The 14,108-nt window shown below is 41.7% G+C and overlaps 1 protein-coding gene across 1 annotated transcript in view; it reads right to left on the bottom strand.

The window, feature by feature from the left end:
• The window catches only part of LOC139210208 (solute carrier family 25 member 45), a 180,195-nt gene that overhangs the window by 43,338 nt on the left and 122,749 nt on the right, over window positions 1-14,108 (bottom strand). The window lies entirely within an intron of this gene.

The raw sequence follows: 14,108 nt of genomic DNA, 5'->3' as shown, positions 1-14,108 counted from the left end.
TGTCTTTGACTTGTTATTGTTTTCAGCCAGCAAGACCTGTGATGTAATTTATGTAACTCTGGCTTGCCACAGAGGGAATTGTTGGGGATCTAGCATGCCGAAACATTTCTGTCTCGTAAAAAGATTGAACTGTAAGTGTCAAGAATATTCAGGTTTATCTAGCTACATGCTCAAAGTACTGTTCATGAAATGATAACTTAACATACAAAAATGTTTCTTACAGCAGTATTCAAATGGCTATTAAGCAAGACAAATGAGCAACATGGCTGTCAAAGCTGCAGATATAGACTCATCCCTGAGGCAAACAGCTCCATGGTTTCGGGAATTTTAAGACCGAGAACATGAGGGTTTCCGGTTGCGCCTGTCAAATTCAAGAGTACACTAGCGGACAGCTTCCCCGGAGGGAGGCCTCTGGGGATTTAGTGGTGATTGGAATTCTATTTGGGAACATTTGGTGGTCAGGGCTGCAGGATCTCTCATTATTTTTGGAAGTACTGTACTCCTCAGAGTGCAATTAATTACAATGAAATGCAGACAGCCCATGAAAAAACTTACTGTATGGCTTTTAGTTTGCAGTGAACTTCTACCGCTTAAGTTATCAAAAGATATTTATGTAGAAAAACTGCCTGAAATCAATTATGACCTGCTATCTTTCATCTTCATCTCACAAGGCCGACGCAGTAGGTCAAGGCCTCCCATAAAAAAGGATGACATTGAGGAACACCAGCTACAGCAGCAAAAGCGGGTGTTTGAGCACCTAAAGGAGGGTAAACTGGGTCATATTTGTACTCTACTCATTTTCTTTCTCCTGTCGTTACAGTAGAAAGGGATGAGTATCACCATGCTGAAGAGGTGAGGCATAAGTGATTTATAGTGCCCTGACAGGCCAAGGCTTGGAATGATAATTGACACCCTGTTCGCAGCGTGAGAAGAAGCAAATCAGATCAGGACACGGCAGCGAAAAGACAAAACTTCCCTGCACGCTGCTGCACTTCCTCCTCCAGATTCCTCGTTCTCCTGAGATTACAGGCTCTGTCTTTGAGCGCTGAAGCGAAGTCGAGGAGGAGTCATGCGCCCATGTCCTTAAAGTAGACCTCATTCATATTTCTGAGCTGCTCCCTTCTTGAATTCCTAGCCACAAGATGACATTTTGAAAGCCCAATTTTAGCTGTAAAATGAAAAGAATGTTGAAAATTCAGAGGTTGGTTTTTCAGACACTGATAAGTGCTTGTTTTCTTGTTTGTGTCTTTTTGGCATTGAGCTCCCTGCATTCCATGCTGGTGTTTGGACAATTTGTCCTTACATGAGAACACAGGATAAACCAAGCGAAAAGGATAATTTGATTTTATTTTTTTAAAAAGACACATTCTTTGATTACTTGCATGAATCTGTCCTTGCATTTTAACCTGTACCTAACTGGGATTGTCATTCTCATTAGTTTTGGTCAGTATAGATCTATCAAAAGAGTGTGGGTGGTTAAACTGCTGCTCAATGAACGCCAGCGTAGTCATGATAAGAGCGCTGAAAAAATCTGTTTTGACAAGCACACATACATGCATGCCTCTGTTTAAGTATTATAATAATCTAGCAGACATTAAAGAAACAGAAAAAGCTGTTGAGAGTAACACAAAGGAAGCTCAACGGGTTTTAATGTGAACATCTGCTCAACAGATAGTCGCCAGGCTGCTTTTTTTTTTTTTACCAGAAACTTAGAAAGGCCTTAACCTTCACAACCAGCAGTAATTTCATCGTTTAAAAAGTCCAGAGGTGCTACACCAGCCTTTTTTCTGTTGAGTTGTGAGCCTGAAGCCTGACTCGTAGTTGTTGCTGAAGACTTCAGTTTATTTGTCCCACCTCTGCCTACAGCTGCGTGGGAGAACGAAGATACAGCAGTCTTATGATTTGTTCCAGGTCATAGACATTTGGAAGCCTTTGTGTTTGTCAGGACTCTTTTGTGGACAATGAATCCCTCATGTGATGCTGCGATTCGGGCTGTTAATTGCAGTTGTTAGCTGTAAGGAATGTAAATCAGGCTTTTCTACGAAGTTGGTGGATTTTTATTGTTTTTGTTGAATTTTTGTTTCACATGATAGTTTGAAAAAACAAAATAAGTAAAGTATTAACAAAGTATTAAAGCAAAAATTTCTTTGTCAGCTGATAAGACACTGTTTTAGTGTTTTAGTAGGCCTGCCAGAGCATTACAATCAGGAAGAACAAGAGGCAAAGGTCAAGTAGATAGATACATACAGGCTCTATCAAGTAATTTAGGAAAGATTTCCATGGCGCTCTCAATAAAATTACCAGTGATTTAGGAATTTTTAAACACTCCTTAATGCACGTAAACTTTCAATCCATCTTGTAACCCTATAAATAAGTTGTCATGCAAACAGGATGACACATAGTGGACATATAATACCTGTCCAGGTAGAGTGAGAATGCTTCTCTGGGCTGAATATGAAAAGTCAACGTCAAGCAAACACCACTGAATGAAATGCAGTGATGTGATCGCTCCACATTACAAAAAAGCCACGGTTAGAAATAGATCAAGTGACTGGTGGGGTCACAGTACACAGTGGGTGTGGACGGGCAACGCTATAACTATATGGCCTCACCCTGGTGACTCAAGCCTCGAAAACACAACACCTTTCACTGACATCATGGCTCAGTGTCCTGGTTGCAACCTGATGTCTGTGATATAACGCGTGAGCTTTCATATTCTGTTTCTCACTTGTTTCATAAAACCTCAGTGTTGCTGTTAGGCAGCACTAAAATAACATGTAAATGTGACTTACAAAGGTTTTGATGCATGTAAACAAGATCCTAGTTGAGTGCCGAGGCACCTGGACGTCATTAGCTCGAATTTTTTCACTCAGTCTACAGGAGATAAAATCATGCTATTAGCACACATGATTCCTAAATTGTCCTCAACAGGACTTTTACCCAAATGCACTGATGCAGACTGTTCACATGCTGCACAAATGCATCCTAAGACAAAAGACTGAAGTGCGCATGCACAGTAGGCATAAACTATGTTAGATCAGCATTTTTTACTATGGCATTCAAATGAGCAGTCGTTAAATATAGTGCGATGGTTCATATATTACAGTGGTGTGTGTCTGCTTCCATTCCTTCCTTCCCGGAGCAACAGGCTTTGGATCGTGATCTGGCTCGAGGGAGATGTGAAGTTGATTTGCGGTTCTTTTACTTTTCTGTGAAAATAAAAGACTGGCTTGTGTGTTGTGTTTTTTTTTTCATCCTCAATCTATTCTGGATTCAACCATTCTCCGCCTCCAGAACCCAATCTATCAGCCTGTGTGAATGAGGTGTGAGAGATGTGAGATTGTGCCTTTAGTGCTCGGGTGGCAAACTGCACCCAGGTCTCTTGAGGTGGGTGTAGGTTTGAAAACAGTGTGTGTGTGTGCCTGACTCGCTCTGAAATAGGTTTCCAGTGTTGGGGTGGGGGAGTACAAAGAGCTATTATGCTAGTCAGGATGTGTTGATTGTTCAGCGTGCTGTGCCTGCCCAGCGCTGAGCACACTCACAGGGAAAATGATGGGGTTGGAATTTTTTTTAAGACTGGAAAATGCGAAAGTGGAATTAAGGAAGAGATAAAACACAAAGGAAGCCATTTAATGAGGACAGTCAAGATTCCCCAGCAGTGTTATTTTTTCCATCGTGTGTCTGTTTGTGTTTGCTAGACAGCTAATTGTTCAGACTCTGCTTTGCTGGGTTTTGAATCTGAATCGGCTAAGCATGCAGGGCACTAACAACCTATAAGCTGTTTACAAGAATATCACTGCTGCCCTCAAACCCCAGCCATGGTGTGATTTATAGAAAGCTGTGGTCTCACCAGAGATTTAGGCAATTACCAAAGTCTAGTTTCACATAGATTTATGTCTTGGTGAGAGACTGGAGCCTTTTAAGTTGTGTATACTGGAAGACTGTGCTTCTGACAACAGTGATATTTGGCCGCATTGTATTCTTAGAGAAGGTTGGTTAAAGTTATTCTCATTTCCTAGGTTTAATTTATTTTTGCTTTTCTGCTTTTAGAATGTGTATTTCTGAGCCATTACCAAACCGTTTCTCATTTGTTAGAGGGACTCATTCTTCACTAAGGTGCATGAGCACTCTTTTGAGCTCTGATGTGTTACATCAAAAGAAACCAAAGGGGCATGAGAGGTTAAAGATCTAATTTCTGAATTTGTGCACATAGCGTCCTCTGCACAGAGGCGAGCTGATCATACCTGACAGCAGAATTACATCTGAGCAAATCATACTGCCACCATAAGGGCCAAAGGCTGCGTCAGTTCAGGTGCTGTAATGGTTAGCAGATGCTGGCTGCAGAAAATCTCTCACTATTAAACGTAATATAATGCAAGTAATGGTTTTTCGCATAAAGTCGGGGTCAAATAGTTTTTGCTTAACTGACTTGTGTCTCAGTCCTCAGCTGTAATGGTTGCTGCTTTCTTCGGTTCAGATGGTTTGTTCAGTTCGCAGTAGTTCCAAAGACAAGCCTCAGATCATCCCTGTTGTGGGAAAGACGCGTTGGTGCTGATTTTATGATATGTCACTCTTCGGTGCCTTGATCACCGCAAATTAAATTCAATTTAGCTCCATTGTATTTTGGTGGTTGCAGAAATCTCAGAGATGGATATCTTAAAACCTCAGCAGATAACAACAAAACTATTTGCATGGATACACCCCGTAAGGGTATGTGATGAGATATGTTTTTCTTTTTGGGATGAGATATGTGATGAGATGTGTTTTTCTTTTTGTGATAATGAGTGAGCTCAGCCTTTGAATGTTCCCAGAGAAACCTTTGGGAAATTAGTTATGCCACGGTCATGCCACGGCCAGAAACATTTGTACAAGCAATCATGATCACCTGCGACCAGCATGTGGACGGCTATGAAATGTACTATATATTATATTATATATTCTCCTGGATTAATTATAATCCAATATATACAGTAGGTGCTCCCCTGACTTTTAATTTAGCCCCATCAAACTTAACTAAGATAGTGAATGTTGTACACCTAACATAACATTAGTATGGTAATATTGTCATTGTGTGTATATTTTCCTACATTAGCATTTAGCATAAATTACATAACCAGAGCGTTAAAGAGTGTGGCTGTAGACACCACTGGGCAAATATGGAGAATAAACAGTCTGTATGTTAACAGGCACTCAGGAAACCAGGCAAATCAGGTTACGCAGGTAATCGAAAATGTCTCCAAACTCTGTCACAGGCCCACTTGGTGATGTGGGCTGGACGATTCTGCTCCGGTACATGTGTGGGCTGAGTTGCAGAGGAAAAAATGATATACACCTCAAAAATTCACAGCCATTACAAAGCTTATTTTTTCTTTTATTCCTGTCTCACACCCACGGGCTTACAGACAGACCTCAACAGCCTTGCAGGTGCAGAGAAAGACTTGCTATGGTATTTGGTGTTTGCTGAAAGAGATCAGCATGCAAGAACAGGTTCTCGGCGACGCAGTCCTGACAGACAGGCACTGAAATGAGCTGCCATTCCATAAACAGCTGTGATACGCATCTCTCTGCTGAACCCACCTTCATCACCGTTGCCAACACCGGCACCTCCCTCAGCCCTTGTGTCCAATAACTCTCTAATATGCCAAAGACGCAAGCAGGTACATGAATGCACCCATCTGTACTGTGTATGCACACACACATACACATGCAAGCATTCCCACACTTGAATCTATGGATGCAACAGTTGCAGGCAGGCTGTCTAAACACTGCAATGCGACAGCCTCTTTTGACAGCCCTGCAAGCGAAAGCGGACGTGTGTGTTTATAGTAATTTGCCATCTGGAAGGTCATTTTAGGTGTGTTTATGGTGGCAAAAGGTTAAAAGACTGGAAGTTTTATGCCTCTCTGGCCAAGACAGCAATTGCATGGCACCACCTGAGTTCCTCTGTAAACAAGGAAGTAAAGATGACCTCTGTTATGCTGGCATTTTAGATCCGCCCACACACACACACACACAAACCTTGCCTTGAAATATCACCTGATCTGAGCCACAACTTTTTTTCTCTTTTATTTGGCGTTCTCTTTGGTACGCCCAGGTGTAGCAGCATGTGAGGGTTCAGGTGTGGACATTATTACTTTTTTTTATTATTATTTTGTCCTGGTATTCCCTAATTGTTCTGTTTTTCTTACCATTTTTATGACAAATATAAAACTGAAAAACATCTCACAGGTATTTAATGTTTACTGCAAGTGAAAAATGAAGCAGCACTTCCATAATAGGACAAAATAACTGTGATAACCACTATGGCAACTACTACTACTACTACTTCTACTACTGCTAGTTCTGTGACTGACGCTGCCACTATTACTACTTTTAAAACATACATGTGTGAAATCAACACAATAACTCTGTATTGTATGTCCAGTTCCCCAATACTTATGCAATCCAGCAAATATATTGAAACCATAAAGTCATCAGTAATAGAATAAGTATTTAGCGCCTTAAGACGTATTTACTCACCTTGGGGACACCAGAACAAGCACCACTGTTATTACTTTAGACAAATTAATACTGTTTAAACTATAGCGAACAATGCAAGTTTCCCAGATGGTTTCCTGTAATATTCTGTTTATTGTTCTGCGGTAATTTGTCTGGACTGAACTGCCGTAGCAGGACCATTTGGACCATTCATCCATTTATACCTGAACTAGTATTATAGCAAGCATTCAACGAAACAATATTGTTGACATGAAATTGAATTATTTTCCATTACTGTTTTTAATTACTAATGAATGTTAAGAAGAATAAATATAGTATAAGTGAGATGGTTACAGAACCTGGTTTATCAGAGCTTTTTTGGCAGTTTTTTGATTTTCTTTAGAATCGTGAGCATAGTTTCATTCATTTAGTCAATTAGATGCGTAAAGAAGCATTAAATGGAAATACTCAAGTGAATATTTCACAAAGCACAATACTTGACTGCTAATCTGTCCATCAGTCATCAGTTGGCCAACAGTTGCTGGCCAATCCTACATATTTTTTATAATTGCAACAAAATATTTTACTGATTATTGTTTCTTCTCTCTTCACTGTGAGCCTCTCCAGCTTCGGTTCCTTTTAACAATCACTAAAATAATCTCGCAGACACGGAGGAGATTAAGACTCTCAAATACTCGTCCGGCCTACTTCAGGATCAGCATGTAAGGACACACACGCGCACACAGCTGTCCCAACACTTTCATTGGCATAACAGCCCCTCGTTTCTTGGAGTCAGAGTTAGACATGCCTGACGTGCCTACCTCAGCAAACCACAAACTGCTGTGGGGAGGTGGGCTCCAACCACCAGGACAGGTGCTGCTGATATGGCCTCACTATGGCCCTGTGGTCGGGTGCTGCTCGAAAAAGCTCCCACATATCCAGGGCCAAGCAGTGATGACAGCTACAACTGTGAGATAATGGGGATGTAATAATAAAGAGAATGTGCCCAACAATATAAGTGCTAGCACCGCTGTAGCCTCCTTAGACTAACAGCTATTAGCAGCAGTAAAGATAAACTGCTGCCATAACAGAGATTTAAGAGCATGACTTCATGGGATCAAAAGGAAAGGCAATGTTGCATGAATTGTCGTCGACACATCAAATGAACACTGCGCTGGTTTCATTTGTAAAACTATTCATGGCCGCCCAACTGTTTAAATGACAAAAGAGCAGGATGAGACTTAAAGCTAAAGAGTTAAAGTTTCACAAGTTGATATTTTGTGTGAACTCAGCAGAAGTAAATTCCATCTTATGTGAAGATAAATAAGTAGTTTCATATGTCAGAATCTTGGCAGAGTTGACAGTCCTCTGTGTGCTTTCAAAGTAAGTTGTGTAGTTTGGGCATCTGACCAAGTAGGATCAACAGTGAAGCATGAAAGCTGCGTTCTGTGTTGTCAGTCACATGCTGTTAATTGCTACTGGCAGGGTGGCTGGAGGGAGGAGGGGAACGGAAACTACGAGTGTTTATCTTACTGTTGATCTTTAAACTTACCTACCACAGCTTTATCATCTGAGGCGCCTTTTTGGTCAAGTTCCTCAAGTTGACGGCAGATTTTACTTAGTCAGCTGGAGAAGCAATTTCAAATTTAGTGACTGAGCTGTTAGAAGGTCTTTGTCCAGCAGAGAGTACGCTCACACAGACAGTCAACACATCGAGGTTTTCTGGGCTTTAATTGAAAGTTTGATGCTAACTGTGTATGTGTGTTGTTTTATATGACCAGATATGACCAGAGAAGGTGGCATGGAGGCTCTCAAATTACCAGTTGATTCACAATCCAACCCTCACCTATGGTCATGACCAGAAGAACATTATGTTGTTTATAAGCGGCCAAAATTAGTTTCCTTTGCAGGGTGCCTGTGTGAGGACTTAAGAGATCTAGAGGGACCCTGGAGTACAGCTCCTTTGTGCCATAGAGACCATTTGAGGTGGTTTCAGTATCTGATCAGCATAACCCCTCTGGAGTTCTTTATCTAGACACATTGAACTGGAGGAAGACCAGAAGCAGACGATGCTAGACAGATGTTCTACCTTGAGATCCCCCATGGGATGAGCTGGAGGACATGGTTGCATGTCACTGCAACCCAGGCTTGAATAAGTGATCAAAGATAAAGGTTGGATGAGTGGCCAATGGGCAGCGGATCTGAGGAAAAGTAACATGGGGCCTGAAATAGAAACCCGTGGAACACCACAAAAGATAAATGTTGTGAACAACATTGCGGGAAATACATGAAATTTTATGATTTATTGTATAAAATGCTAAAATTAGATGTAAAATAAGCTGCATTTAAAGGGGGACTTTTGTAAACTAATCAACAAAAGTCTGTAACATTCTTTTGTGCACTATTGATAAACTATAACCATAATTAATATACATGGCATGATTCACATCTTCAAGGCTTTAATCCTCATCCTTATACCCTTAATCCTTTTACTTTGACATTTTAGCAAATGGTAAACATTATACCTGCTAAACATCTACATGTCAGCATTGTCATTATGAGCCTGCTGTGTGTTTTTTTTTTTAATATTACATTTGGTTCTTTCATTTGTTGGAGCATACATGTGGCTGTAATTTTCACAGAATAGAGGCCCCAGACTCAAAAAACATTAAGGCATGCACAGATAAGCACTTAACAACATAAATGCTCATTTTCACACACTCCTCATCCAAACACACTTCTCCATTTCCTCTCCATCCCATCTGATACCAGTGAGCTCAGTAGGGTCATCTGGAACTGAATCAACAGGTGGCCTACAATAGAGGCTCTCAGCAGCACAGGGGCCCCCAGTTGGAGCCCAGAGGACGTCCCTCCTCCTTAGACCCTCCAGGAATCCATCTCCACTTTATTCTAAGCTCTGTCTCCTTCAGCTTTCTCCTCTGCGCTTCCTTAAACGTCCACAATGGCCTTTAGGGTGGCAGTCACTCGATATGGCAGGAGGAGAGGAAGGAGGCGCCTGAAGGAGCAGGTCATTCTACTTGGGTGAGCAAATGGGAACATCTGCCACTCCAGTTTGACCCGTGTCTCTAATATAAAAAAAACAAAAAAAAAAAAACACGGGAGGCGTCGTCTGAGAATATGAGCACGTTCCAGCTCAGGGCATCGGAATGCTGAGATAATGTTGTGATAAGGAGCTGAATGAATGGTACGGTGCATCTATTCTGCCTCTTCCCCTGCAGGGTAGAGCAGTACTTTCCAAGGACAGTCGGCTCTAATGGGGAGTAGAGGGGGAGGGAGGAGGATGAGGAGGTTTTGTGAAATAGTTGCATGGTTGGCTCATGATTTGATTCCAAGGTTAGGAAAGCTTTTAAATCAGGGACATGCTGCTGTGAGTGGAGAAGTTTTAATTTTTAATAAATGTGGACACAGGGAGGGCCCTTATGAATTATGAATTATAGATACACTGATAAAGCCATTAATTAACTATTTCCTCCAGAGATAATCAGAGACAGTCTCTTAAACACAACCACAGTGTAGCTTTCAAGACGAACAGCCAACAAGTCTGGTGTCAAATCCTAAATCCCTGGAAAAAAAAACAAAGAATCAACTTAGCTTTCTGATCCAAAGTTATTTGTGTAAGGATTTGGTAAAATGGCTGAAATAATGTCTCTGGTTAAGAAGCGTTCAAGACAGTCTTGTGTTACCGTATGTCAGATAACCCATTAATCATTACATTCAGTGAGGAAGTTGCTATCAAGTGCCCTACTGAAACTTAACTACAGTGGGAATAAAAAAAGAAAAAACGCACTTGTTCTCTTTTTAGGTCAGTGACATCTCAGTGAAAACATATCCTCCCATAGGTGTTTCCAGTTGCAGATGTCCAGTTTTAAGTCCTACTAGTGTTAGCCTGAAACTAAAGAAGCTTTGCTGCTCTTAGGAGTAGCCTACTGTGAAAACAGCTGTATGATGTCTACCATCAAGTGAAAAGGCCGGTACAAACATCATATTTTGAGATTTGATATGGAGGACTGGTCTGATGCTGTGTTCACGATGACATAACTGTAAGACTGGGAAAAGGTCTGACTTGGGAACATGACTGCGTTATTCCAGGATTGTTCCCACTACTGCCTCATAAGTCACACCACGCAAATAGATTTAAGCCTGAATTAGTTACTTTCATTTTGTCTGACATATGCATGATTGTTTTAGTTTATTAACAAGTGAAACCAGATAAATACAAATAGTTTGATCTGGTTTAAATAGATTCTTTTTAATTAGCTGAAATCACTGTATTATCATCTATTTTGTATATCGCAGCCATTTTACAGGTAATTCTGTAGTTCTTTTCATCAACCATAGCTGTCAGAAATTCCCGATTTCTCATACTCAGAGCTGCAAGTAGGAGGCCAGCATGAACACGTTTTCCTACTTGGCTTTGCGTAATTATGGTCTGTTTGATGTGGTGTGAATTCAGCTTAACAAGAAGTTGCTTTGGATGCATTATGGGGCCCCGCGTTTTTTTGGAGTTCACCAAAATAGTGCCTAAATGTCAGGAGATCTGTGCATCTGTGCACCATTCATTTTTCAAGCAATCTCTTTTAAATCCCCCCAGAGTCATAGAAATGTACTAAATCACTGAATGTCCCTTTAATCTGAGTTTGGTGAAAGCTGGTAGTTTTTTTTTTGTACCCTCAAATGTAGCAAGTGGTGGTGTGTGTTCTCTTTTATCAACTGAAGATGGTTCTACAAAATAGTATCTTTAATGGGAATTTGTGAAGTATTAAAGTCACTAACAAAACAATCACAGATCTGAAAAAACTAACAAAACATAAGAAGATGTCCATGAAAGGCATTGCAGGCTCAACTTTGAAAGTACAGGACATTACTCTCATTACTATCAGCTGTCACTGAGTGTTTCCCTTCGCTGCCGGCCTCTTTAACTGTTTGACATACAAATGACCACACTGAAGCCAACCACACATGGTTGGTTTACATTACAACTCAACATGTAGGTCACACATGCCCCCGAGCTCCCCAGCCTCTCACCTCAATACACACACCAGGGCCACATTACCACCAACATTTGCTCATTACCACATACACACATTTGTATGCATAATACATACAACTTACAGATGTCTGCCTTCTATGTTGATTTGTGAAAATACAGCTGCCGCGTGTGTGTGTGTGTGTGTGTGGCTACTACGGTGACTGATGAAAAGCACCAGCACTGTGTGGTTTCAGCCTGCTAAAGATAAGGGTTGTCCAAGGTGAATGAATGATCGTTATCTTTCCTTAAGGTGTGAACTGTGCTAAATGTAGCTTCTGCAGGTAATTTGAAATTCATCCACACAAACAGCCTGCTGTACTTCTTAATTCCATCTCACCATCGCCCTTATCAGATGGCAGTAAATCTGTCAAGGCACATGGAACTAGTTTCTCATGCCAGGATCTGAACATAGCTGGATCAACAGGTTCAGGTTTTTTTTGTTTTTTTTTTTTGGTGTGGAGGGGGCAGTTATTTGCAGGAGATGGAACTGCCGAGCTATATAGCTAATCAGACTAACAGATGAGCCAATATCCTGTCCTCACATATGCTGGCCTGGGCCACACTTGTTGCACTGTGTGTTTGTGTGTGTGTGTGGGAACAATGGCCCTGCTGTTTGCCCATCAGCCACTGCTGCTGTAGTTGCTTTACACCTGTGCTTGGCAGCCCTCCTAGAAACCCCCCCCCTCAACACACACAACCCCAATCTAACCACCACCACCCCTCCCCGCCCTCAACCACTCACCCCAGTCCACTTTAGTTCTCAGTTTACATCCTGTATTAGCTTTTAGTGCTGCACTACAAAGAACTATGCATATTCAACAGGATTACCAGGCTGGATATTGCACATGTGGCCCCTAAAACACGTCTTATTGCTTCATATCAAAATGGAAAAGGGATGACATCAAAGATCCCATCATTACCTGAACCCTTAACTGTGTAGACCTCGCCTCCCACTCCTGCTCATAGCTGAGGACGAGGTGTCAGAAGCAAGAGAGAGGAGTGAGCGTGACGACGGCTGTGGAGGCGAGAGTGGGCGGGTGAGTAGTTGGATTTTAGGGGGTTCAAAAGCTCACAGAGGACCCTGGCGCTCCTCTGCGGTTTGAGGGGGGCCTTTGTGAAACTGGAGCACCCTGAAGGCATGGGGGTGGGGGTGATGGGGTGAAGGGCGGGTGTAGGGGATCTGGGACACAGCCCTAGCCAGCAGAATCCCACCTCTTTTCCCGCAGTGTCAGCGTCACAGGTGTGTGAGCGACAATGCATGTGTCCCCCATGTCCAATCAATGACACACTGTATTGTAATCATCCACTGTGGGGACAAGGCTGGCGCTCAAAGGTAAACACCGCCGGGAATAAAAAAACTCTCAGGAACCAGGTTTGACCCTCTGGGTCTCAACACTGCATTCAGCCATATACAGGATGTGGGGTGGGGGGGGGGGCGGCGTTGGAGGGTTGGAAAGCAAGACATAAAGCACAGCACCTCCCTATCGTTTCCATAGCAGTAGCTCAAGATTTTGCTGTAGTAACAAACAGTGAAAGTAAGTCAGATAAAGCTTGACAGTGAATTCCACTCTGCACAGTTGCTAGGTAAAGGATTTTCTTAATTCCCCATATTCATACTGGACCCCCCCACTCCCACTCCCACATACCCTCCTGAGCCTGAAAAACCAGATTAAGGTTTTTTTGTTCATATCTTGACCACTGTCTATCTTCAGCGCTGGCAGGGTGCAACATTTTTGGGATATTTCTCATAAATTATGACGGGCTATCAGTAGGCCAGCTGTACTCTTGAATTCTGGTATTCAGAGTTGCTATTATGCTTATATGAATACATCTCTCTCCGCCTGTCACAGCGATTCTGCCTCTGTATGTGGGGATGTTCAGAACAAAGAGATGTCAAGTAAGCGGCTCCCGCTCCTTTTCCCTCCTCTGGCCCATTCAACGTGGCAAACAATTCTAAATCAATATCTCCATGCAAATGATCCTGCCGCCCTGCAGACTGCTTGATAGGCAGGTAGGCAAAACTGTAACCAGCATTATGCTGCCTTCAAGCGCCCCCTGTGAACTCAAATTCTACTGGAGGAGCTGCTACTTTTTGGATTAAAAGGTGAATAGTTTATTCTATAAAACGTCAAACGATGGTAAAAAAAATACCCATCACAAATCCACATCCAACGAAGACATCTTCAGATTGCTTGTCCTCATTTCCAATGACAGAAAAACAATTAATCGATTTTGAAAATTGTTGGTGATAAACTTTCTATCTTCTAATTCACAAGTGGTTTCAACATTTATTTATCTCTATTTATTAAGTTAGTCTCTTTAATGCAGTAGTTCAGTATTTCAGGCCTCCATGGATGCACCATAGAGAGAATTTAGAAAAATAATGACAAAGCAATGCACTTTTTAATCAATAGTGGAAAGTAACTTATTGTTATTAAGTACAATTTGTTCTTGAGTGCTTGAGTATTTCCATTTAATGCTATGTTGAACCTCTACTCCACTAAATTTCCGAGGGAAATATTGTACTTTTTACTGCACTACATTTATCTGACAGTAAGGTTTTACACACAAATACAGTAAA

The sequence above is a fragment of the Pempheris klunzingeri genome, chromosome 11, assembly GCF_042242105.1.
Source record: "Pempheris klunzingeri isolate RE-2024b chromosome 11, fPemKlu1.hap1, whole genome shotgun sequence".
Lineage (NCBI taxonomy): Eukaryota > Metazoa > Chordata > Actinopteri > Acropomatiformes > Pempheridae > Pempheris > Pempheris klunzingeri.
This window is presented reverse-complemented; position numbering and strand designations above follow the sequence as displayed.